The sequence below is a fragment of the Mastigoproctus giganteus genome, chromosome 6, assembly GCF_048544385.1.
Source record: "Mastigoproctus giganteus isolate SK-2022 chromosome 6, ASM4854438v1, whole genome shotgun sequence".
NCBI classification, from domain to species: Eukaryota; Metazoa; Arthropoda; class Arachnida; order Uropygi; family Thelyphonidae; genus Mastigoproctus; species Mastigoproctus giganteus.
The window spans coordinates 108870388-108895992 of record NC_143580.1 but is presented as its reverse complement, the minus strand read 5'-3'; positions in this window follow the sequence as shown (position 1 = coordinate 108895992).

Here is a 25605-nt window from a genome sequence, read left to right as displayed (position 1 = left end):
CCTTTTGGTAATCTGGTGAAGCCATTATGGTGGTTTATGGTACAACGAAGTCAGTAATATTGTTTTCGCGGTCTATTTGGGTACTCTAAGTAGGCTGACAGTTATGCATTTTTAGATTGTTTTGTTCGCTGACCTTTCGCAGCACAGAGAAATTATTCGGTATGTAAAAGAAGCATCTTTGGCTAGGACTTCTTCTCTAAATTTAGTGACGTCGAAGGACGTTATTTATTGGAAGACTTTTACGGGTATTATATTTTAGCGCAGGTAGACAGGCACTAGCAGCGCTAGGCGCTTTTCTGCGTACAATGCTGGAGGTCGAGGAGGTCATATTAGGAAGTAAGGAAAGGAATCCCCTATGAATACTCCGATTGATTCTTTATTAGCAGAAAATTTCAGAAATGGAGTGGATAGAAGAGAGATTTTGTCAGTGTAGTGAGACGCCAATGAAACTTTGATAAACCACAGTAACTTTTTTGAATCACTTAATGTAGTCATCATCCGTCTTCTTCCATTTTCATTTCCCTTCTCTTCTCATTTTTCGACTTGTAACTCCTCCCTCGTGAATAGCGCAGTGATTATAATTACTGACCTCCCAGACTTGGGTGGAAGGGCCTCAGTTCGAATGCTGTCAGCGAGGAACTTTTATGGGCCTTTTTCACCCCACAGCCAAGTTAATCGGTGTCAGGAGAGGTTCTTTTTTCCCCTCCCGAAAACTCTGATTTTTCGCCCAACAAAGACTGGAAAGTTCAAATGATACATCATAACCTTAATTGTTTAGCCGTTTCACACAGCTGTACGAACTCTCCCCTCCCCTTTTTTTTTTTTTTTTTTCTGGGATAAGGAAACCATGAAACCCTCCCCCAAGGCCGACTAATTCCACCACGTTGTGAAAGAAGGGGAGTAACTTCCTCGTGTGACCCACACGAGGAAGTTACTCCCCCTTTAAGACGGAATTCGAACCCGGATATTTCTACACGGCATGTGAAAGGAAAGCGCCTTTCAAAATACATATGGTAGATCACACAGATCACAGTAGTTGGAAAAATATCAGAGTAAATGCAACATTTATAGTTTTTTAGTATAGTGATTAAATGGGAATTCGTTAAATTTTAATAATTTTGATGTTTTGTGAACGTAACATAATCTATATATAACTCAAAAGGAATAAAATTAGATTTAAATATTTCGGCACGATTATATTTTGTTGTAGTTCAAAATGCTGCATATTTGTTATACGCAGAGTGATCTTTTAATTTGCAAAATAGCAGCGCCCGCCACACAGCCATTCAAGTGTTGGAGAACTGCCAGTAGAATGCATGTCCAAGAATACGCTGATACAGTTGGAAGTTCGGACACGTTGTCTGGTAGTTGCAAAATGGGGTTAAGTTACGTGCTGTAAGGGGGAACCGTTTTGTAAGATACAGTTCTGCAAATTAAATGATCAACTTGTGTGTGTGCTTATTACGAGAATACAAAAAATGCATATAACATTACGCCATTTTGCGACTACCAAACAACGTGTCAGAACTTCCAACTGTATCAGCGTATTCTTGGACATGCATTCTACTGGAATCTGCTGGCAGTTCTCCAAATCTTGAATGGCTGTATTAAACGATCATCGTGCGTATAACAAATATGCAGCATTTTGTATATACGAGCATACTACAAAGGCTGCCGTAGCCTAGTGGTCAGGCGCGCGGGTACATAAGTACACGTGCCTTGAGTGACCGGGGTTCAAACCCGTGACTACTGAATACGGTGCTGTTTCTTGTATTCTATCTTGTGAGCTCCTCTGACCGTTTGGTCGTCCCGGAGTATAAGCAGAAAATTTATTTATTTATTTATTTACATCGGGTATAAAGAAGGTGAACGGAGTTGATCAAAAATTAAGTAGATTATATTAAGATTTGTGCACTTAAAAGTAATGTAAGAAGATAGGATCCTTAAATCACATTTCTCTGGATATAAGCATGGTTTTATCGGTATTGTCTTTGAATGATTTGAGCAATTGGGTATTGTCAGTATTTATTTCTAGCAGGATTTTGAACTACATAGAAATACAATGATCTCTTAAGTCTCAAGAGCAAAGCAGGCTTTTCCTGGTATTACACTACTTTGAACAGACAAAGCAGTTGTAAAGAAATTATTCGATGTCAGCAATACACGAAATAAGTTTTTCATAGTTTTAATATAGATAAAAACCATCTGTTTTTACCGAGTGTTATCATTGGAGACTACCCGATATTTCATGAAGGACCAGATAGTCCTGAAAACGGCTGCCATTGCACTCTCATCTTTTAAAAAAATGAATAATTAACCTTTTAGCAAGGCCACCGGTTTGAATGTAGTGCAATATCAGGGCAACTAAATACAAAGGGTAGTTTGTTCTGCTGTGAGAATTAAGATCATCGCATTATCAACGATGTTTAAATCCTGCTGGCCACGAAAAAGAGATGAAAGGACAAGGTGGTCCTGCAAACATCTTATCATTTCTCTGTGGCCATATAGTTTTAGCGATATTACAACTCTTATTTTATTTATATTTTCTGTCTTTTAGCGCTATCGCTAATTCAGTGAACTTCATAACTTAGCGCGAACTGTTTTTGCAAATCTGTAGCTTTCGTTTTCCTTATACAGCACTTGCGTGACTGGTGACCTTTTTGACGTCACTTTGGAACAGCTGAGAGCAAAAACATATGCAAAATTCCCAGTGTGGATACAGCTGAAACATGCATGCTTCATTAATTCCATGGTTAATCTCTTACGTAAACAGCAACTTACTGACGCGCACAAACAATATGATTTAAATCTACATAGCTAGAACAGTAATTTTCCTTTTATCCTTCAAATTCTAAAGTATTTTTCTCTGAAGCACATTCATTGCCATTTTGTCTGATACTGTACCAGACCTGTATTTAAAATCGGCATTACAGTGACAAAATTTGCTGTGACTTGGTCATTTATTTACATTTAGCAGATTGAATTGTCGTTTACATCTTAACCACTGTTTTTGTCTTTGTATATTGTCTTTTACTCAGTATTCAAAATGTTTAGTTAGTATTAATATATCACGCGCTTCGCTAAAACCGCTGGACCATTAGATATACCTCTCCAAAATCCGAAACCTTTTAAAATCCGGCGTCTCTCGATCCCCCTAGAGATTTTAAGTTCGTTGTTTCAATTAGACATTTTGAATAATAAAATTATCCAATTAATTTTGATTTTGTAGCGCTGAGAAAGCTTAGGTTCCAATAAGTGCTTTTATAAAGCGCTTAAATTCTTTTTAATTTTTTTTTTTTTTTTTTTAATATCCCACCATAGTTTTGTTTCCAGACAGCCCCCGCTCTTTTTCAAGCTAAGGTGCATGGCAGATAACTAAGAAATGTGACCGCTTTTAGACCTGTTTGTTTTATAGTACTCTTACAAAATAAATTTTATTTATTTAATTGTCTTTCATAAATTTTAATATTTTCAGAAGAGTAAATTAAAAACAGTTAAATAATAAATTGCCAATGAAGATAAAATCAGAATACATTTAATTCACTATTCTCGGGGGTATAATTATTATTATATTTAAAATTTGAAAATTAGTGCTGAAAAAGAAGAATAAATATTTCTTACTCGCTGTATTTATTTTTTAAGTTTCACTTATGAGTCAACATTGTCATTTATCTAGATTAAATAAAATAAAGTATAAACCATTGATTTTGACATATTATTGATGATATTATATATGTAAATCGCACGCAACTAATTTTGGAGCTGTGTTTCTATCATCTAACCTCATGAAACCTAACCTAAAACACAGCTGTGTTTTAGGTTAGGTTTCATTTTCTGCGAGTTTAATTCACGCCGTCTAATTATAATAGTTCCCAAAAATAATACTGCTCCTCGATCCCTCCGTTGATTTTTCCCCTCAAATAGAAAACTCTGATCAGTTAATTAATATTAATTATGATTTCACAAATCGGAATTATAAAAATGCGAGCACTTAAATATGAGCAGCAGGATTTGGACCATCCCCTTGATAAACTGGTTTCCTGTGTTGTCGCCAGATGGCAGTGTGCGCTATGCGAAACATTATTAATTGCTTTAAGCATTAAAGCTGTGTCTATCAACACTAATGATTGCTGCTTCTTCTTGCTTTGTTTTTCAAAAGCTGAAGGTCACAATGGGTTTTCGTTTTATGTGCTACACAACCTCTTCATAAATAAATAAGAGGGAAAATAACTAAAAAAAAAAAACTGATTACAATCGTCTCAATGTATTTGGCAAGCAGAAGAACAGGGTATTGAATGAGTATCTCATTCAAAATTTGGAGCAAAGCGAACGAAGAGACAATAAAAGATATTGATTGACTTCATTTATGAAGAAGCACTCCAGTTACGATGAGTCAAATAATTCGGCTCTAATTATCATAATGAACTCGAGAACTACTTAACTCTGCTTTGAGATGAATTAATCGGGAATATTCTCATTAGAAATAGTGTCTAGGGAATTTCAAGGAATATTCTCGTTTTGATCTGCTAAATGTTCTCTAAATTTTTGCAGGAGAGTTTCCGGATGACGTTGTAACACTCATCGTGGAATAATTCATCTTCATTCCGCAATATTTTGAATTGAATATTTTCGAAGTTATACTTGCCTCTCAGTGTCGTAATCTCAACACAAATTAATCTCCTATTTTATTATGGATAATTAAAATTGAGACGCCTTCCCTTTTACCGTTTCCGATTACTTTATTCAATTATTGTGTTTAAGATAAAATGAATTAAGAGAATTTCCCTGATATTCATTTGAATTAGAGGCAGTAGCAGCCGATCGAGAGGATATCGAGATACTCTTTGGAGACATTTAACCTTCTAGTACTCCCTTTGTATCAGAAAATTTCGTAAAATACATTTTAAGGCATTGATGATCGATTCTTGTCTTTCACCAAGTTATAGAAATAAAAGAAAAATAACACGACCAGATGTTTAAAATCGTATAACCACTTTAAGAATAAAACCTAGTCTTTTAAAATATTTATCCGACGTGATCAGATCGTATACTCGAATCATAAAAAAAGTACTACTGTATATATATATATATGTATATGAACCATAAGAATTCCGTTTTTACTTTACATTTTATTCATTAATTTACATAAATCGGTAATTTTCATTTGTTTGGTTCCCTACACTTATTTATTATTTTTAACATATAAATATCAAATCGTTGATTGTTGAATCAGGCTGTTGTTCAATATGACTTATTACAAATGATTTTGCTGGTGCAAACACGGTTTATAATAAACGCACGCTCTGACCTCTCGGGAATAATACAACCAAACAGGCATGGTGCACAAGCATACTGGACCAAAACTGTACATTTGAATACAGAGGAGGAAAGATTTGTTATTTCAGCGATTCGGTTAAAAGGGTTTATTCTGTTAATTAAGTTTTTATTTTGTTAATTAAGTAATTAAGTTTTCTTTCGAAGGAGTAATCAATGTGCATTGAGTTTCTTTCTTTTTAGTGACTATTGTATACTTGACAAGAAAGTACGTTACTGCCTTCATTATTGGGGTTTAATCATAAATAATAATAATAAATAAATTTTCTGTTTATACTCCGGCACGAAAACCGAGTCAGTAGAGTTTACAATAAATCGTCAATACGAATATTTATCGTATTTAGTAGTCACGGGCTTGAGCCCCGGTCCACTCAAGGAACGCGTGCTATGCACTCTCGCCCCTGACCACTGGGCTACGTCAGGCTTATCAGAATGTATTTCGAGATAGTAGATCCCTGGCCCGTCTCTACGTGTCAAGGATGGTAACCAGATGGAAGCAGTTGCTGCCTACATTACGATATGTTCAACTGTGTGTTAACATCATATTAAACACAATGGACTTGCCAAGGTTTGGTTGGGGACACATGATATAATAAATAAATTAAAAAATGTACTCTCAAAGTATCTTGCATGAAAACTTAAATATAACAAATACCATTTACAGTACCAATGTGTATTTGACTCTATAGAAAGTTGAAAATTAGAGGAGCACATTAGTAAGCTTATCACAAAAGAAACCTACACTTTTGTTAAAAATAAAAGACCGAGTACTTGGAAAGCTGTATAGACAGTAATCATAAGTATGTACATAGAAATATAAATCGGTGATTAGAGGACGTTTTGGTTCAAATCCCATTGGAGAGTGAAGGGATTCTTTAAAGCTTCTTCAATCGGGGTTGTAGTCAGCTGATTTAAGATACAGTTCTCCCCAGGCTATTCTGAATTTTTGAGCCTCCACAACATGCAAATCAATCTACGAACATGCGCTGACACAAACACACATACACACTTTTACAGGCTTGATAGACAATGAAATCAGATGAACCAGATGCAGTGGGTCCCAAGCGATGTGCCTGGGCATATTGGCGTGCCGCGATTCTTTTCAAGTATGCCGCGAGACTGGGAATAACTCTTCTGAGTTTAATATCAGTCACTATTCGAGGGTTTAGTGTCAGACAACGTTAACCACAAAATCATTTTGTAATAAAAGTTTTGTAATTAACCAAGAAATGTCATTTGACATTTTCTTGGTTAATTACAAAAACTTAAAAAAAAAAACCCGTGAAAATCGCATTATAGCCACAGCAATTGTTGTGCCCATAACAACTCAATGTTCTCGAGAACATGACCAAGAAAATCAAGAAAAAGACCTTAAGATTTTAACTCCTCCTTTTGTCGATAAATATACATTGCACCGACCCTAAATAGAAGCCTGATACTGTATTGATATTTTGATAAATTTCCCGTTGATATATATTGTTTTTCCTATTATTTATTTTATTATTTTTTGTAGGGAGTGTAGGAGTGGTAATTACTAATACTTTGTCGATGAATTTTTTGTGCTATAAAGGCACGTACTCATTTGCTTCATGTTCTGAGAAGTACAGACGTTGTCGAAGTATTTCTTCAATCCCCCCTCCCCACACGCACATCCTCCCATTATTTCCAACTGCAACTTGTACAACCAACTACAAACTGCTGCGCAAAGTTTATTCCAAACCAACTTAATTGTTAGCCCACTGATTTATGTTTAATAACAATAACAAAAAAAATACGAATTAAGGAGTAAACGCCTAAGAAACGTTTGAATTTGCTTCCCGAATCAATCAACCGAGCATGTAATAATGAGACAGTTATTACTTCCAGAGGTCTACATCTGGAGGGCGTGAAAAATTAATTTACGATGTACTCGCCTCGCTCAGCACAATGCAACGTCCGTACGTCAAGACGGCTATTTTGTTATTGGCTGAACCACTCGTAGGATAATTAAATGTTCTAATTCCTCTCCCCCTCCTCATCTCCCCCCCGCACTGCGCTGATGAAGATTGCATGCTCAGAAATTTCTTCCATCCTTGCTCCAATTTAGCTCGTGCGATAATCAACCAAGTGCGTTCTATATGTTACGGCGATCAGTCATCGCTGGCGTAATTAGCCTGGCCATGCTTGCATACCTTTGTGTTTAACGGAGATGTTATTTCTGTCTATCCCTGTTCTTGCGCGAATTGCGAAACACAGAAATTGCAGTTTCCAATCATTTACACGAAATATCACCACAGGATGGTCCACATACATCCCTTCCACATTCCCTGGAATTGCGGTGAGTTTCCTTCCTCTGTAATGATCGTCCAAGAACAACTAGAAATCTATTCTTCACTTGAAACGAATTTGGAGAAAAAATCCTGAGTTTAAAATCGCTCAAGTAGGCTTTTATTGGTAAACACGCAATACGTAGTTTATTTTTGCAAGTATCTGATAAACCCGAACTTTAGACTTCAGTGATAACTTCCCATTCTTACTTGAAAAGTCTGAATCGTTCACTTTTTTTTTTTTCAAGTTTTCGTTTTCGATATATACCCTCCATTTGAAGTAATTCACTTTTTTTAACTACTGTACACTTATTCGGAATTTTGTGTATAAACGGTTTCTGTGTGTGGCATTTGTATCTTTGCTTATTACACAGATCGGATTACCATTCGGACATCTCTTCTTTGATGGATACCACACTTCTGACACTTACAAGATTCAACTGAGTGAATCCGCCTTTCGTGCTTAAGCGATGGACATTGCAGGAGAGCAATTAGCAGTCAAAGTTAACTCATTATGGGACTCTCTCATGCCTGCATGTCTTTTAAACAAGGTCTCTCGACTTTATTAAACGCATTCTTCACTTGTTCCATTTATTTGTACCGACTGCAGTATTTCTAATTTTATTTAGAATATTAAATATAGCACAGCATTCCTTATTCTTGAACCAACTCCCTCCAACAATCTGAATTGTTGTTTCCACTACTAACAGATAAACAAACTAAAAAAGCAAAACAAAACTGGGCAATCTTCCGAGAAGGAACGACGTTCCTGCGTCCACTCCAAGCTCTGAAGGTATTCTAAGTGAACAGCCGTATCAGTCCCACACAACATTAAGATGAGTTGTAAGTTGAAATAATGTTTTTTCATTTTATTTATTTTATATTAAAAATAAAATTATTTTTATTTTATTTTTTTTATGAAAACCACAAACGCGAAAATTATTAGAACCTATATTATTTAGTACGATGAATGGGTTGAAAAGATGAAAGAATATACTGTAATTTGTTGATATTAGACTTCAATTTCTGTAGATTGTAATTTTCAGGAAATAGATGTTAAGGGAAGTTGTTGCAGAAAGCGGAAGTTGAAGGAATAAATGAGGAAGAAGAAAAGTTGGTTCTGTGAGTCTAAGAGAAGTCATAGGGGCACCGTTCCAAATGTGGGAACAATATTCCATGGTAGGGCGGATTACATTAGATATTTTATCAGGAATTCGAAATTATACGTACTGAGTGGCGTCCGAGTCCACGATGTTGAAGTCTTTGCTGGATGAATGTCTATGTTGGAATAGCCAAAGTTTGATCTGCCTTCCTTGGAACGAGACGATCTTTCAACCGTGATAACTAAGTGGTAACGTCATCGAAGGGCAGAGCCTTGAATTTAGATTCTTAATTGCAGAATTGCTTAATTATCCGTATAGATTATCATACTGTTATAGGCAGACATTGTACACTACGAATAGATTTAAATAATAATAATAAAAACCTTCTGAATTCCTTGTGCATCTCCGTCCTCTTTATGCAGGTAAAGAGACATTGATTATTCTTTGGCTTGATTTCCCATTTTGAGAACTTGTATTATTACTTTGTACATCTTATAATTGTCATCTGGTACACATTTTAACGTTTCCTTTTATCAGTTTAAAAAAAAGAAAATACCGAAAGATCCTGGTGTATCATATTTCGGCTTCCTCTTCATAAAATTTCGAACTCCAAGTAGCGGGTTTGCTGTTTTTTAATGGTAGGTGATGCAAGAGGTAAACAATGCTAAAATGACCTTCGCTCGTGATCGAAATTTAGTTTACAGTAGCAATCTCTCTTGTTGTCTTGAAGTACTAGGGCCTTTGAGATCTAAACTTGTTGAAGAAACCTTAGGTAAGGAAAAATTACTTGTGCTGAGTTAATTTCCCTTGCCTCGAATTCCTTTTCCTTGGATGGTGTTGAAAATGGCGCCTCTAGTTGACTTTGATTGTATTCTTCGTGTGATTCTCAATATGGAATTCATTGAAATGTTCACACACGTCTAATTACAATAAATAGTCTTTGTGGGTGCGGTTGGCCCAGATTTTATTTTCATGCACGACAAAGCCACTGCACAAGAACTCAAGTGGTGGAGGAATATCTTGAAACTGAAGATATCTGACGACTGCCGTGGCCAGCATGATCGCTAGACTTAAATGCGATCGAACATGTGTGGGACGCCCTTGGGCGTCCCATTGCACACCGACAGTCAACTCCTCGGCCACTTGGTGAGCTGTGGTCTGTGCTGATGGAAGAATGGGATTTGTTGCCACAGAACCTTATAGACCCTTATATCAAGCATGGTTCACTGCACTCAGGCCTGTTTAGCGTTGGAGGGGATAGTACGCGGTACTGATGTCATGTGACCATATTTTCGAGCATCTTTTATCGACTTCTGTAGTGTGACTTTATTTTATTTTTTTTCAATTCTTATGCAACCCCTATCTTCTCGCTATCTTCTCATTCCTATGGCACACCAACATACCAAATTTTGTCCCGCTTCATCACAAGCTGCATGAGTTACACCTCGTTTTCTATGTGTTCTGTTGAGCAGTGTATAAGCAGATGGATATGAACTTAACTCTTGTGTGTTGATTGGAAGGAATGCTTTAATACGTGCAAATCAAGTATTGGCACGGTAGACTGAGAGGTGTGGTCTTGTCAACTCTACAGCCCCTGGTATTAATTTAATGGAGGGTTTCTTCCTTTAATTAACATTTGATCGTTTTTATCTGTGCTATTTGATCAAAGCTTCTCTTTCATGTCACAAATGTCTTAATTTTTTGCAGCTCAATATTAATTAACTGCTAATTTAGATTAATTATATCTGATTTTAATATTCAGGGTCATCGGTGCACTACATCTAGCATTAGGATTGATCATCGGATGACACTAGAGGTAAAGGACCGTCACTCGTGGCAATGTAGACAAATTTTTTGTTTATACTCCGGTATGACCACAGAGATTAAGGGAATTCACAAGATAGAAAAAGAGAAAATACAAGAATATCACATTACTTGATTTTAAATAGTCACATAGGTCTGAATCGCGGTCACTCAAACGCGTAGACTTCTGTATTCTCTCTCTTGACCACTTGGCTGCGACGTTCCCCTCTGAAAAAAAAAATCTTATTTTGCCCCCTCTGGGACATAATTAGATTTTTTTAAAGAGTTCCTATCTTGTAAATTTTATCATTCCGTATTAACATTTCCCATTTAAAAATCACTATAAATTAAAAGTGGCCCTCCCTTACTCTACCCCTACTTTGGTACAAATATTAATACACCTTGCAACTGTTCATAGACAGGCCAAAACCATAAAGCTTATATTTTTAAAAGTAATCTAAACACGGCCATATTTTGCTGAGGAGAAATAGGAGCGTTTGGAAAACAAGACAGAAAACATCAAAAATTTCCTTTTCAGCTTTACTGGCTTTGATCTGAGGTTCTTTATCACGACGCTGATTACAACCAGAATTATATTAATCGTACTCAACTCGATTTTTGTCATCTTTAACAAAACAAAATCCGAAACAGGTACATCCCTAAATCAATTAGTGATTTTAAACTGGAAGAAAGTGGAAGGAAAAGTGGGGAGAGAAGAAGAAGAAAAAAAAAAAGCGTACTCAACACCTGTTTTAAAAGAAAATATGCGCTAATCAGTGTCATGCTCCAAGGCTTCAGAAGTGCGTGGATTGAAAAGGTTACGATGCACTGATTTAAGTTATGATGCAGAACATGCAGTCAGCGATGAATGAAATGGGGTCCCTCAATTCAATCCCATGTATCGCTTTACCACCAGTTAAAATTATTAATTTAATATCCCCTTAATAATAGGTTTGTACATCACTGATTAAAACTTTATTTTCTAGCCCCATTTTCTGGATAGATTTGTCAACGATAAGCTTCTCTTAGGTTAATGTAAATCATAAAATTTATAAGAACTGCTACTCTACCGAAACCTTCCCAATCTATTTAAAAATTGACATTACGCGTTTTTAATAGCTTAGCACATACTCGAAAACTGATGGATCAGTAGCAGCTTGCCTCCTCCTCTTGCGTACGCACATTTTTCAGCTATTTCTGCACGTGCATAATTGCTCTACGCTCGTGCTTCATATAATAGCATCTCTGGAGCAAGTCTACCGCTGAATAGGTGTCATTTATTTCCTTTAATCAATAACTTTGTTCTTGTTATCCCGTATTCAGCTCGAAATATATCGCGGGATAAAATGCAGATGAAAAGGTTAAATTTCGTCTGCGAATTAACAATGCAAGCGCAACGCTTGCATCGTCATGGTAACGACAACAATGGTTCTGTTGAGTCGATTCACGCAAATGAAAACTTAGCGAGATTTCTATAACGTAATGAAATTTTACGTTTTGGAATAAAGAAAGGACTGAATCGCCACGAAGCAATAAAGTTCTTTTTTTATTATTTTTGGCGCAAAATTAAAAAGTACATAAAAGGAAGCTACGTACTGTAGTCAGATATCTTATTAAATTCGGTTTGAAGTTAATGCACTCCCGCCATGCTAAAGTGATCAAATTGAAAGGAGAAAAGTGAGACGCTACAGAACCACGCGCTCGCTCGCTAGGTTACGCCTCGTGAATGAGTTTGCAACCGTAACAGAGCGGGTACCTGGCGGTATGCTTTAATGGAGTGACGACAAGCGGCGCGCGCGCGCGGGGGCTTGCGAGCACCTTGCATTTTTATTTTCCGGTTTAGGAATGGGCAAATGATGAACATCTTCTTAAGGTGCATTGAAACAGCATGAAGCATTAGTTTGCGGGTCGGAGCTACAGCGCAGCTATTCCATTATTTCTCGAGAAAAATGATCTAGTAGCCGTTCGCCGAGTGGTGTTGGGCAGACAAGGCGGAATGGATTTGAATATCATCTGGCTGCTTTTCCGCAATCGCAGATATCGGAACTGCGGCAAACATTAGCAACTGCACCGACGTGGAGTGGGAAAGTGGACACATGCGATCCCGAGGAAGCGATGTTCGCAGTGACAAGCCATCAATTTCCTGGCCCTTGAATGCTCAGAGGCCGGCAGCGCACCGCGAGATGAACTGTTCCTAGGGCTAGCTCTCTTCCCGAGACATTATTAACGTACCGTAGTGGGCAGGTGTTGAAGTAGCACGTGGGACCTGTTCGTGGCGAGATTTGGGCGGTTCCCTCTTTTCTGCGTTATTGGCTGGGAGAAAAGAAAGAGCGAGTGTGAAAGTCTAGTTTTGTTTTGATTCTGTGGGAAGGAAAGAAAGTTGGGAGATGTTCTTGACTTACTTCAATGCATGTTTCTGAAAGGACTGGATGTCTAATAATAGCCTTACGTTCCAGGGGAGCTGCTCCTCGAGAAATTCGCCGCGTTCTAATAATTAATGTGGCAGAAAACATAAAGTAATTAAGTTTCCTACCGTGCAAATTGAAGGATTCAATTTTCTTATCGATCGACTAAGGTAAGAGCTTTGCAAGATCGGCTTAGCTTCCTAAACGCAGAGAAACACCCCAGCCACGTGGGAGAACAAGAACTCACTCGAGTCTTCCTAAATTAGCTCTGGAAACTACAATGACAATACGGACAGCAACCTTCCATAATAAGTGTTATTAATAAAGTTATTAAGTTATGCTACCGTTTTATTAATCACGCTTTAGTTTAATTTAAAAAAAAATTAATTCAACCGCGAATTATCTTCCAGACGTAGCTTGTTGCGTTTATTTTTCTTCTGGACTTTTTTTGGCTGAAATTTTTGAATTTGATGTTAAAATCGAACTAACTAATGACGTTTAGATTTTAGGATTTTTAAATAAATTAATAAATAAGTTTTTATGCCATAATATGAATCCATATTCTACGTTCGCTTAATACAGTAACCATTAATTATTTCCATCGATATTTATAACTCACGCAATATGTTAGATTAACAGAATATTTTTTTAATATTGTCATTTAAATTTTTGGCTGCTAAAAAGTACACACGTGGGCATTGTGTCGATGGACTATCTCGATCAAGTGTTTGCTTGAAGTGAGGGTTGAAAGAGACTGCAGTTTCTTTTTAATGAACATGAAGTAAAAATGCAAGCCAACGTGTCATAAAAATTTTCTCAATTGCCCTAAACAAAAAAAAAAAAAAAAACACTTTAAAAGTCGCCAAAGCACTAATATGCTCTATTTCCTGCTGTGAGATACTTCATATGGTCTTTGTGGTGTCTTATGTCTGTAAAAGTATGTTCACGGGTTGATTTTCAGGCTGAAACATCCCGAAAAACCTACTTCTCCTGAGATCAGCTGACTTTAGCCACTATCGAAGAAGACTTCATGAATTCCGCTTGTCTAGTTAGATTCTGGCGAACTGTCAGAAGTACAAAATTGTTGTAGTGAAATAAGATTAGTTAAAGTAATGTGTAGCAGGTCCCCTTGTGATTGCCGGATGCTTACCAGAATAAATACCATTCTGATTGATTCCAAACATGCATACGTTTCTAAAGTCGCTGCTTGGTATTTTAAAGTTTCGTGTTTTCATTGCCAGATTAACTGCATCACAGAGATAATTACTGAGCGTTTTGTTGCCTGAGTTATTTTGCTCAGTGCACCACAGAGCAGTAACTTGAGACGGTAAGTTGAGCTAAGAAGAATTTTATATTTAATAAAATTATATCGTTTTAATAATACACTGGCTCTGGTGGACATAACAGCAGATAACTGATAGACACAGAGAGAGAGAGAGAGAGAGAGAGAGAGAGAGAGATAACTAATAGAAAGAAAGTAAATTTAAGTGATAATTTTTTATTTATTAAAAGTAGTAAGATACATCTTTTTTTATTTATCAGTTTAGTGAACCTCATCATCCAGCAAATTAAAATATATATATATTCTTCAGTTTTCTCTAGCAAAAAAAAATATTCTCCAACATGGCCGCACAGGATCAGTGGAGTGTACAAGATGGAAACCAAAAAATATGGTATTATATTATCATAATTTTTGGTAATATGAACACCATGGGTAAGTCAACTCCCTACCGGTACGCTGACAAGGTCATAGTAGATAGCAGAAATAGCGAATGTGAGTTAGATTTTTATTGGTTTATTCATCATTTTGGTGAGTACGAATTCAAGAGTGGCAGGAGCTGAAATGAGTCAAGTACGGAATTGAATGCTACAAGGGCAAATAGAATTCCATGTTCCCATGGAACGTAGAATTCTACAGACTATGAACTATTGAACATGGAATTCTAGTGGCTTTAATGATGAAGAGCCCACTGCAAAATTGTCAAGTTGATGATTTGAATCATGTCATGTGAAAGTTAAAAATTAAACTTTCTACAGGATAATTTCAGTAATCAAACTTTCACTGATGATCTCCACGTGGAATAAGAAAAATTGATGCGAGTGCATTAACCTAACTGTCAGTCTCCTGGTTATCAATTACTTCAACTATTAAAAACACTACTGATCAATTGAGACTGCGATTTATGTGTAGATCTTTAAAAAAATAATAAAACTGTGTATGAGTAAACTTCATCAAGTACTTCCTGACTCATGGTCCATGGAAGAGGACCTTCTAGAAGAGGATTACGATGCTCCCTACGATCCGTGAATAAAAATCAAACTGATATTTAGCACTTTTCTATACTCGTTAATCCTTAATGTATTCATTATTTAGTTTTGTATTTGTATGCTACTCTTCTATGCTGAACTTTTTATTTTGTATTTGTATTTTGTAGTGTGTTTATTCAAGCTCCTATTTGTGAGCCCCTGGCGCTGATCGCCGTGATGGGATATTGTGTTGTATGTAATTCTGTACTTCACAATAAAGATTTATTTATTTAAAAATAAACCAACAGAAAATTAGAGCCAGTTATCCATCATGTTGTCATGATTCGCGCAACGATCAGTACCACGTTCCATACTAGAAACTTTAACTGCTAAAAACACTGCATGCAAAATAGAATGTCTGTCCCTCTTGAAAATAACTTTTCGGACGCTGTGTTGTTTAGCTGTAGTTGCAACACGACCAGAGGAGACTTTGAACCGATGGCGTCATCGTATAATCAGGGGGCTGCTAATCGAATGAAGCGCAGTTTTATTCTGTAAAACAAAACTCTGTAAGTTAGGTAATACAACGAGTAAGAAACTCCTTCGTGCTCCTCCTATACACCTCCTACGTGACCGTACTGTTAAAGGGACGTCTCCTGGATAAAATTAATGATTGATTAAACGGTCATTTCATTAGTCATTTTCTACTGACACAAATTGGTAGTTTCGTATTAAGGGAGAGCGGAAAATTTTATGAACGCCAGATGACAAATAAATTAGTAATAAAAGTTTCTTAACTTGCAGCAGCACTTCTGCAGCGAGCACCACCTCGCCCTTCACCCTGGTATCCGTAGCCGCACTTCGAATCTCTAATAGTTTCTTCGGACAACGAACAGCAGCCAGCCAGCCAAAATAGCTATCTCTATAAGGGGCCACCCACCTAGTGTCTCAGTCTCCGGTCCTTGAGCCGTATCCGGTAATGTTTTCTTTGTGATCGCCTTTGTACCCGAAAAACGCTCTTTCATTCATGCTCCAGTAGGTTTCACTTTCATGCATCTTTAGAGAGGCCTGCTAATTTTTTTCTTTTTAATTCGATGCAGGAAAAAAGGTATTTTCACTACTGTTCCATGAAATGTTATGCAATGGGAACCAATACTAATGTCTAGTTTTAAAAATTAGGATAACAGCGTCCGACTGAATCTTGTTTCAATAAAAATCTTATCAAAAGGATGCCGTGCAAATCTTCCTCAATAATCTCACTATAGAAGCGGACGAATTCCTTGGCTTTTAAGTTTTCTCTCGTAGTAACGGGTCACTTATGCCATCAGACAATTACCTGAACGACAGTACGTTTTTATTCTTCAATTCATTTGACTTGAGTGATAGGTTTATTCTTTTGCTGCCAGGAAAATTAATTTATTTCTACGAAATAAAAATGCCGCTGCTTATTAGAACGACTTTCATTTAATAAAGAGCTCCACTTTTAAGATTCGATTTCTAGTGAGATAATGTAACATGCCCAAGTTTTAAAATTGCACAATCAAAGAAAGATTAATAAAATTAGTGATAACTTCTTCTGCTAGTGCTCCAAGAAATGGAAATGTTAAAATATGACTATTTTTATTTATTTATTTTTAATATGCATTGTGGTAATGCAGAATTCGGACTACGCTGTGGTCTTAAAATGAGAAAAAAAAAACTGTATTGTTGATTCTTTATGTTGTGAAGACAAGCCACCACGAGTCGCCTCGGCATTGCACTAGCACTTCAAATAAATAGCACTACTTTATAGGAAAAAATATATTGCTGTCGTTTGAAGCGCGGGTTGTTACCCATTCTATTGTTTGTACGTTTAAAGCCTTTGCCTTAGGGTTCGAAACTGAATGCATCACGATAAAATATCCTATTTTAAATAAAACATGTGCATGACATTATCGATGCGTGTGATGAATCGAAACGGCCTTACAGTGCATTCCGAGCCTTGCTTGCTTAAATGTATTTGATTTTTGCAACTAATTGTCTTAAAGATATATTTTCTTAAATCATCAATGAAACTTTGTTCCTCATCTCAGAGCTTTACGCTGTTAAAAGTTTACTATCAGAAGCTAATATTATTATGTTATATTAAAATTGCATGAAAAAAAAACTAGAGGGGACGAATGGCTGTTAACTTTTCCAGTAGACAACATAACTTAACCTGTACACAAGTATTAAATAATATAGGCAATCTTCAGTGAGGAGGCTTATCAAAATCATGTAGAAGAATGTATTGAATCATGTATTGAAATAATAGGAATATTTTGAGATCCCTTTTATTTAACCTTACAGCCAGCTGAGAGATAGAGATTGGGTTGGGGCAATTCAAACAAAGATGTGATTTCTCTATAAATACTGAACAAAATTCATGGCAGTCGAGGGAGGTTATAGAAGGTTGGGGGGATTGAAAACTGTGGGAGAGTGAGGGTCTGTTTGAAAGAATTGTGGGTGCTAGAACCGGGAGTTTTTATGGTGCTGTACACAATCCAACAAGAAGAGCAAGTTCATTACAACTAAACATAATGTTAAAAGTGTTGTTCATCCTTTTATGTCGGAGTAGCCTGTGTTTACTGCATGTGTGGATGTTTAGAATTTCGGCATGAATAAACTTACCGCTCCAATAGGCGCAAGCAGTGACACGCAGGTACTGATCACTTTCCGGGGGGTTTCAATACACTTCATCATCGCAGTGATCGATCATCGTTTACGGTTTCAGGTGGAAAGCAGACTATTCTTCCAAGGTTCCTCCGTTATTGAGATTGTGATCATCCATGCAGTAAAGCAACTCCCTGAACTGCTGAAACACTCAGCAATGTTGAAGAGATTGACTCTCGGGTAGTTTTACAAGTATTGCATGATAAAAGCCCGTATAAATTCACGAGCATGGACTATTGTGTCTCCTGGTGCAAATTTTCTTTTCTAGAACAAATAATTGGGATAATAATAATTTAGGTTCAAACTAGATATTGCAAAGCCAGTTTCGGGAGTTAGTTTTCTTTGTGAGTTTTGGGAATGAAGGGTTTTAACTCACTTTCACCAAAACTTTTTCCATGCAAATAACGAACAGTATACTAGATACCTTTGTGTATACGGGGGTAAAATTAATTTTCGTGCAATAGAAACTGCATGTTCCATAACATGATAGGGTACACAGAAAAAAAAAAAGACATTCTATATATCCAGCTTCCAATACCTAGATGCTGATGGAAACTGGTCAGTCCTCCTTTGGCCTCTATCTTGATCTTAAGAAATGATGCAAAATAATGGAGCTGCCATCTACGGAAATGATAAGTCGTTGTTTCTTAAGTAGACAAATTAGAACATCGTAAAATCGAAATTAATTGAAACACGATCTGTCTTTAAAACGGACTTAAAATTTGCGATAAGTTTTCTCACAGAGAAAAATAAAGAAAAAAAATCGAACCGCAAAATGGAAATAGCTAAAATGTTCGTAATAAGCATGTTATTTCCTTTGCTGTCGTCTCTTGAAAGCGATTTAGAGATATTAAGGGAGCGAGGGCAGAGCTATCTAATTATAAGCTAAACAGGGATTTAAATGCAGGAATTATATAAGTAATTATTCCATTTTCTGGAGTACTTAAATAATCATTTGTGCTCATCATGTGCAAGTAAAGTTAATGCAAAAAAGCATTATGACATTTTGACGGAGCACCCTTTTGAGAGAGCTTAATGTTAATTAATGAAACCTTTCGGTTCTAGTTTTATTATAATCCAGAAGAAATCAATTATTTAAAGGAATCAATGGCTGAAGCTAATCACAAGTAAATGGTTTTTGGAGTTGGTGATAATTTTCGTAATTGTCTTTCTTGATTGAATGATAGAAAGCACGTAACTGACTCAGCACAAAGTTAGGTGTCAGAATGAAATTGCCATTTAAGGGAATTTATGACGATCTAGCCAAAAACTACTTTTTGCCAGTTTGCATTTGTCTTGTTTAATGGACAGTTTTATTCAACAGAGAAAAACGTAAATAAATAATAGAAATAATAAATAAACCCTTTACCACATTCATCGCCCGTTCCCTCCTGTTATTTGACTATTCGAAATAGGAAGCCATCATAAATCATCTCAACATCATTCAATACTGATTGAAATAATCACGATTCAAATATCTGTATGAACAATGTTTTAACTTTAGTTTGTTTGGAGTGATCTGCGTTTGATTCTTTGGATGAATACCCAAAGTAGAAGTAGAAGAAGAGCTTCTACGAGTAGAAGAATTACTACGAGCATCTTACTACTCTTATCTTCTTCTACTACGAGTAGTAGAAGTATTTGCTTTCAACTGAGGCTGTAGTTAGTTGATCTCAAGGAGAGAGTATGGTTTCGCCCGTAATTTATTCAGAGTTGCTTTAGCCCGCAGAACGTCAAAATCGGCCGTGAACACCCACTTTTATAGATAAAATACACTTAGACGATATAAATTATGATTGGGAGCCGTTAACACTCAATACACTCAATAATGGCTCAACCATTATTGAGTGTATTGTACACTGAGAAGACAAAAATCATGGGATACCTACCTAGTAACGGATAGGCTCACCATTCGCTCGGATAAGGGCAGTTACACGGCGAGGCATTGAGTTCGCTAGTTCACGAAAGCGTTTCACAGGTATTTCCATCCATCCATCCATGCTTGCTGCACCGCTGTCCGTAATTCCATCGCATTTCTGGGTGGACGATCCAAAGCTCGAACGGACTTTTCCACAGCATCCAAAAGATACTACACAGGGTTCATTTAAACCATGTTCATGTCGGAAGAGCACTCCGAACATGTTTTACCACCATGGAATGGCCTCCCCGCCATTCCGTGGTGGGGAAGGTCATTCCATGGTAGTAAAATCTGCGGAGTGCTCTTCGAACCATGTTCTAGCCTCCATGACTCTGTAGGGAGGAGCATTGTCCTGCTGGAAGAGTCCATTGCTCTGTGAGTGCACGATGACCATGAAGGGATGCAGATGGACACGTAACCTGGACCGTTCAGAGATGAGTCTACACGTACTAGAGGTCCCCACGTACCAGGAATGATCGCCTGATGGTCGTGGTGGAGACGTTTATGGCACCTCCCTCGTTGAAGTCGGCGGGGATTTGTGTCACTGTCGCTCTCCGGTTGGTGAAACAAAGCGAGACAAACGTCGACGGCCCCGTTCATTCACCACCTTTCTCCTCCCACAGCGCCGTCAACGATGAGATGTTTTTTCAGAAATGGTGTATTCCCGATACACTGTTGATACTGTCGAACGGGCATCGTACAATTTCTGTACCACCTCCGCGATAGAGTGACCCATTCGTCGGGCACCCACTATCGTCCCTCTTTCAGAGTCGGTTAACTAACGATGTTTATCCATACTGACACTGAATTACCGTCTACGTGGATGCAGTGTACCTAGGCCGTCGTAGCCTAGTGGTCAGGCGCGCAGGTGCCTAAGTACAGGTGCCTTGAGTTACCGGGGTTCAAGCCCGTGACTACTGAATACGGTGCTGTTTTGTTATTCTATCTATCATGCGAACTCCTTTGACCGTTTGGTCGTCCCGGAGTATAAACAGAAAATTTATTTATTTATTTATTTTCCACTGTGCTGCCACTTTATTAGGTACACCCCCGCTGTGTACACAAAGGGTTTGTCCCACAACGTTGCAAATCACATGACAGCAGTTGTGGATATAAATGCAGCAGAACAACCTTTCTAGTATCAGTTAAGCGTACAAACAGTAGAAAAAATGGGGAAAAGGAGTGATCTATGGGACTTCGAACGTGGCATGGTAGTAGGTGCAAGACGTGCTGGACAAAACATCTCTGAAACGGCAGTTCTCTTAAACTTTTCACGCACCACAGTTTCAAGGGTGTATAGAGAATGGTGCAACGAACAGAAATCAGCCTCTCAACGGCACTCCTGTGGAAGATAATCGCTTGTTGATGAGAGAGGTCAGAGGAGGATGGCTAGAATTATGCAAGCAAACAGACTGGCCACAATGCCGCACAATCACGTCAGAACAATCACCTTGGTGCGCAGAACAAAATATTGCAAGACCACTAGTCGCACTTTGTCACTAATGGGCTACAACAGCCGACGGCCACATCGCGTACCTTTGTTATCAATGAACTACAAGAGAGCACGCCTCCTGTGGGCACAGCAACACCAGCACTGGGCCATCGAGGATTGGAAAACAGTTGTATGGTCTGACGAGTCGAAGTTCCTGGTGCATCATGTTGATGGAAGGCTCAGCATTTGGCGAAAATAACATGAATCCATGGACCCGTCATGTCTGACGACTATTGTGAAAGGTGGTGTGGGGAATTTTTTTTTTTTTTTTTTTGGCATACGTTGGGTCCATTGATACCCATAGATTCACGTCCGAACGCCACATCGTACCTAAACATCGTTGCTGACCAAGTGCATCTTCATATTGACAGTTTATCCTCAGTCAGATAGTAACTTCCAGCAGGATAATGCGCCGGTGCAAAAAGCCCGAATCACTATGGAATGGTTCCAGGAACATGACAATGACTTTTCTTTGCTGCAGTGGCCCGCTCAGTCCGCGAATTTCAATCCTATTGAACACCTTTGGGATGAGCTGGAAAGGGCTGTTCGCTGTAGGTCTACACCTCCGTTGAATCTCAAGAAACTGCGTGACACACTTATGTCTGTATGGTACTCCATTCCTGCACAACGTTTTCAGCGTCTTGTTCAATCCATGGCTAGACGAATTCAGGCTTATTTGAAGGCTAAAGGAGGCTCAACACGCTACTAGGTAGGTGTATCTAAGAAAGTGGCAGCACACTGAACAAGCGGTGGGTTCGTCCACTAGCGAGAGAAGTGACAGCGTCGCTTTGCCCAGGAACCAGGTTTCCCATGAATTCTGTCCTTTCAGTGTATGATAAATTTCAATTCAAAGCTAGGTTAATACAAATGGTACAAATCGAATACCATACACTACAGACTTCACTCTTGAACAGTCGCGCAATCGGAAAGAACGGACTACATATATTGCTAACTTTATTTCACGGAACGCTGCTGCAGATCCTTGTGTATCTTAAAACACGCATTACAAAGCCGTAATAATAAATTTTTGAGCTTAATTGGTACTTATCTCCGTGAAATGAAATTCATCTTGTTTATTGACTGGCTGTCGTATTTATGCGTCCAGGTGCAAATTTATTTACAAGCAACCACACCGAAGTTATTTTCTGAGGGTGCTTATAACGATTATTGTTACAAAAATGATAAGCTTTAAAGATAATGTAATGACTCTGACTCTCCTCTTTTGAAAGTGAGTCTACTTGCTGAGAGGTGATAAAGATGCTGATATCCGGACTCTGGGGTGTTCTATGTAATGGGCAATATTGTCAACTACGCAGCATCCAAATCTCATCTAGTCATTAATTACCTCTCTCATGTCCCATTAAACTGGCTGCAAAGACATCAGAGGTGACAAAATGAGAGAGAGTGGGAGTAAATATGTACATTAAAGTCGATATTTCTTCCGAGCTGGCCAGCGATGGTGTAACATTGGAACGACACGTGACCTGCGGTAATCTTTGTTCACTTTGCTGTATCTTTCAGGATGTCGCGTAAATTATATTCTCCCCTGAGAGAAGGCTAAAATGCCATCACCTTTTACGAAGGTTATTTTGCAGTCTAAAATAACAAAACGGGACAAATAATCAATCTAAAATTGTTAACACATTAATGTCCCCACTGCCTTTAGGGTCATCAATCTCCGGCATTGTGTGGATCACTTGTGAGAATTCGATGGAATTTTGGGGAGAGTTTTGGCCACATCGTCGACAGCGAGTTAAAAAGAAATAACATGTCAAAGGTTTAACGGCATGTGAAGGAACCGCTTTTGTGCTCTTAACAAGGTCAGAAAAGAACAACAATTTGCCTTTAAATGAGAATTCTGAAGATTCCTTGAAGTAAAACAGTGAACAGCCATAGAAAACCCAAAATGGGCTCGGAAATGTCATAAAATTGCAAGCTAGTACGTTGATTATATCTGTTTTGGGAATTTAGTTTTCAACTATATTTGATACCAATAAACTGCACAAGATTTGCACGTGGTGTGAGATCTATTTTAATTAAATATCATATTATAATAAAAACCAGTTACACATCTATTCAGTTATACTGAAGCTATTGTGTTTTACATTTTTTTATTTATTTGTGATTCACATTTTATTTCACATTATGGTTTGTCTTTCTAACTACGAAGCTGGATTTATTATTTAAATCAAGTATTTTAGTAAATATACTTGTCTGAATTAACGGCTGTTACTATTAGTGATTTATGTAATTTCTTTATTTAAAGAAAACAGTATATTTAACTGAATATAAACAATATTGTAAATAATTAATTTAAACTATAAAATTGGAGTAGTTAATTACTATAATAAAACAACTTTTGTAGCCCAAATTTGGGATCATATTTGTTTTATATAATTTCAATGCAAAATTGTCAAGTAGAATATCATATAATAAGAAACTTCATTAAGAGTATTAAGTGCTACAATGAGTGATTTATTGATAATATTGTGACACTTTTGTGGTGCTTAAATCAAACTTTCTGGAAGGAGGATACTCTTATTCCAGTAAGGATAGCTTTGGGGATGATTAATTGATTAGGGAAATTGGAAGTGTATTCTGTAATCGAGAGAGATGGAATAGAACCAGAGTACTAGTGTTCAGATTGATGTTACTAACCATTTGTAAATTCTTTAGAGAGTTAAAGGGCGTGTAGTTACACATTTTGGGAACTAATGACTTAATACAAATCCGAAATTATGGTTTGGCCAAAAATATAAGGTCATGCTGGAAAAATACCCCGAGGTAAGTCAAAATGTTATTGCGCCTGCAGTTTTTAAACGTGATAGGAGGGACCATATGATGAAAGTCCTGTGGATTAACTGGAGACTTGAGGGACTCGGAAAGGCTTATGGGAGAAAGTTTCACCCAGCTTGGCCTACCTTAGATAATAGAAGAGATTTATTTTGTAAGGATAGAACTCACTTGAACAGAAGATGTCGGGGTTCTTTCTGATAACAGAAGGGGGTTCAAGAAAACTGCTAATTTGGGGGAGGGACAGGGAATTCTCTGATGAGACAAGGTTAAGGGTATTGGCCGAAGTTACACTTGCATCCTCCTCTAGAGTACTTGTGGGATCATTCGTATTTCTATATACATGGAAAGATCCAATGAAATAAACGCAATCTAACAACTTCTAACAGTCACATGCCATAAGAGAAAGACGAATGAATAACTCTAAGGTATGTATCAAGATAATAAAACTTAAAAAAGGACGAAACTTAACCTGTCTATCTAGTAACTCTAGGATTGGTGTAAATAAAATGAGTGAACATGAACTCCTAATCAGATCAACGATTTCTGATATTGTATGAATAATTGAAACATCGTGCCATACTGAAATAGGAAACGGCAATTTCATTTCATTATGATCAGTACAGCATGTTCAGAAGAAATACGGAGGAGCGAAGGGGTAGTGAATTATGCTGCTCATCAAAATATATTTGAAAATGTCAACAAGGATCCCAGAGCATGATCAAGTCCGGCCAGATGTTGAGCTAAAACTGAATTAGTGCCAAGTGGGAATAAAAACCAAGTTGGACCGTTGTAAAATAAGTGGCATAATGATATCAGGGAAGCGCCTGTATGAAAGCTGCTGAGTCTGAGAGGGTGTCAAGCCCTTAACTGCATATCCAGTTAAGCTGAAAAAGGAGCAAGTGAATTCATCCAGTCAGTAATGTTAATGAGATCATCATTGGATTCAAAGACTATGTCGACCCCTCTTTCCAATTGCACCGTTAGTGAACAACGTGGCCTGTGAACTGTGATCTGATTTATTAATGAGGCATCAAACCTTGCTAGATTCACAAAAGTCTATTAGTCAAACAAAGGTGTGTGTTATTTAGAAGTTCCAGAATTCCCAACATCCAAAAAAATATATATTTCAAAAGTGCCTTCTTATGGCAGTCGTGTTAATATTATTTTTGGATTTGAACGGCCAATTCTCGAAAGTTATCAGGAAGATGGAGAGACTTTCAACAATGCAAGCTATTGTGCTATGTTAGAAAAGAAATTAAACCTGTTATTCTAAACATGGAAGGTTGCTGTCAAAAGGTATTTTGCTGCAGCATGACAATGCTCAACCTCATCAGTCGCAGCAACTGTTAAAATGATTCAAAAGTTTCTTATTGAATCTGCCCTTACCAATCAGTCTGAAGCTTGAACTGCATGGTGAATGATCCTGGTGCTCACGCTATATAATTTATAAAGAAATGTAGCGAAATAATTACTCTCACCCTAAAAAAAAAAAACTAATAAGCATAATAAC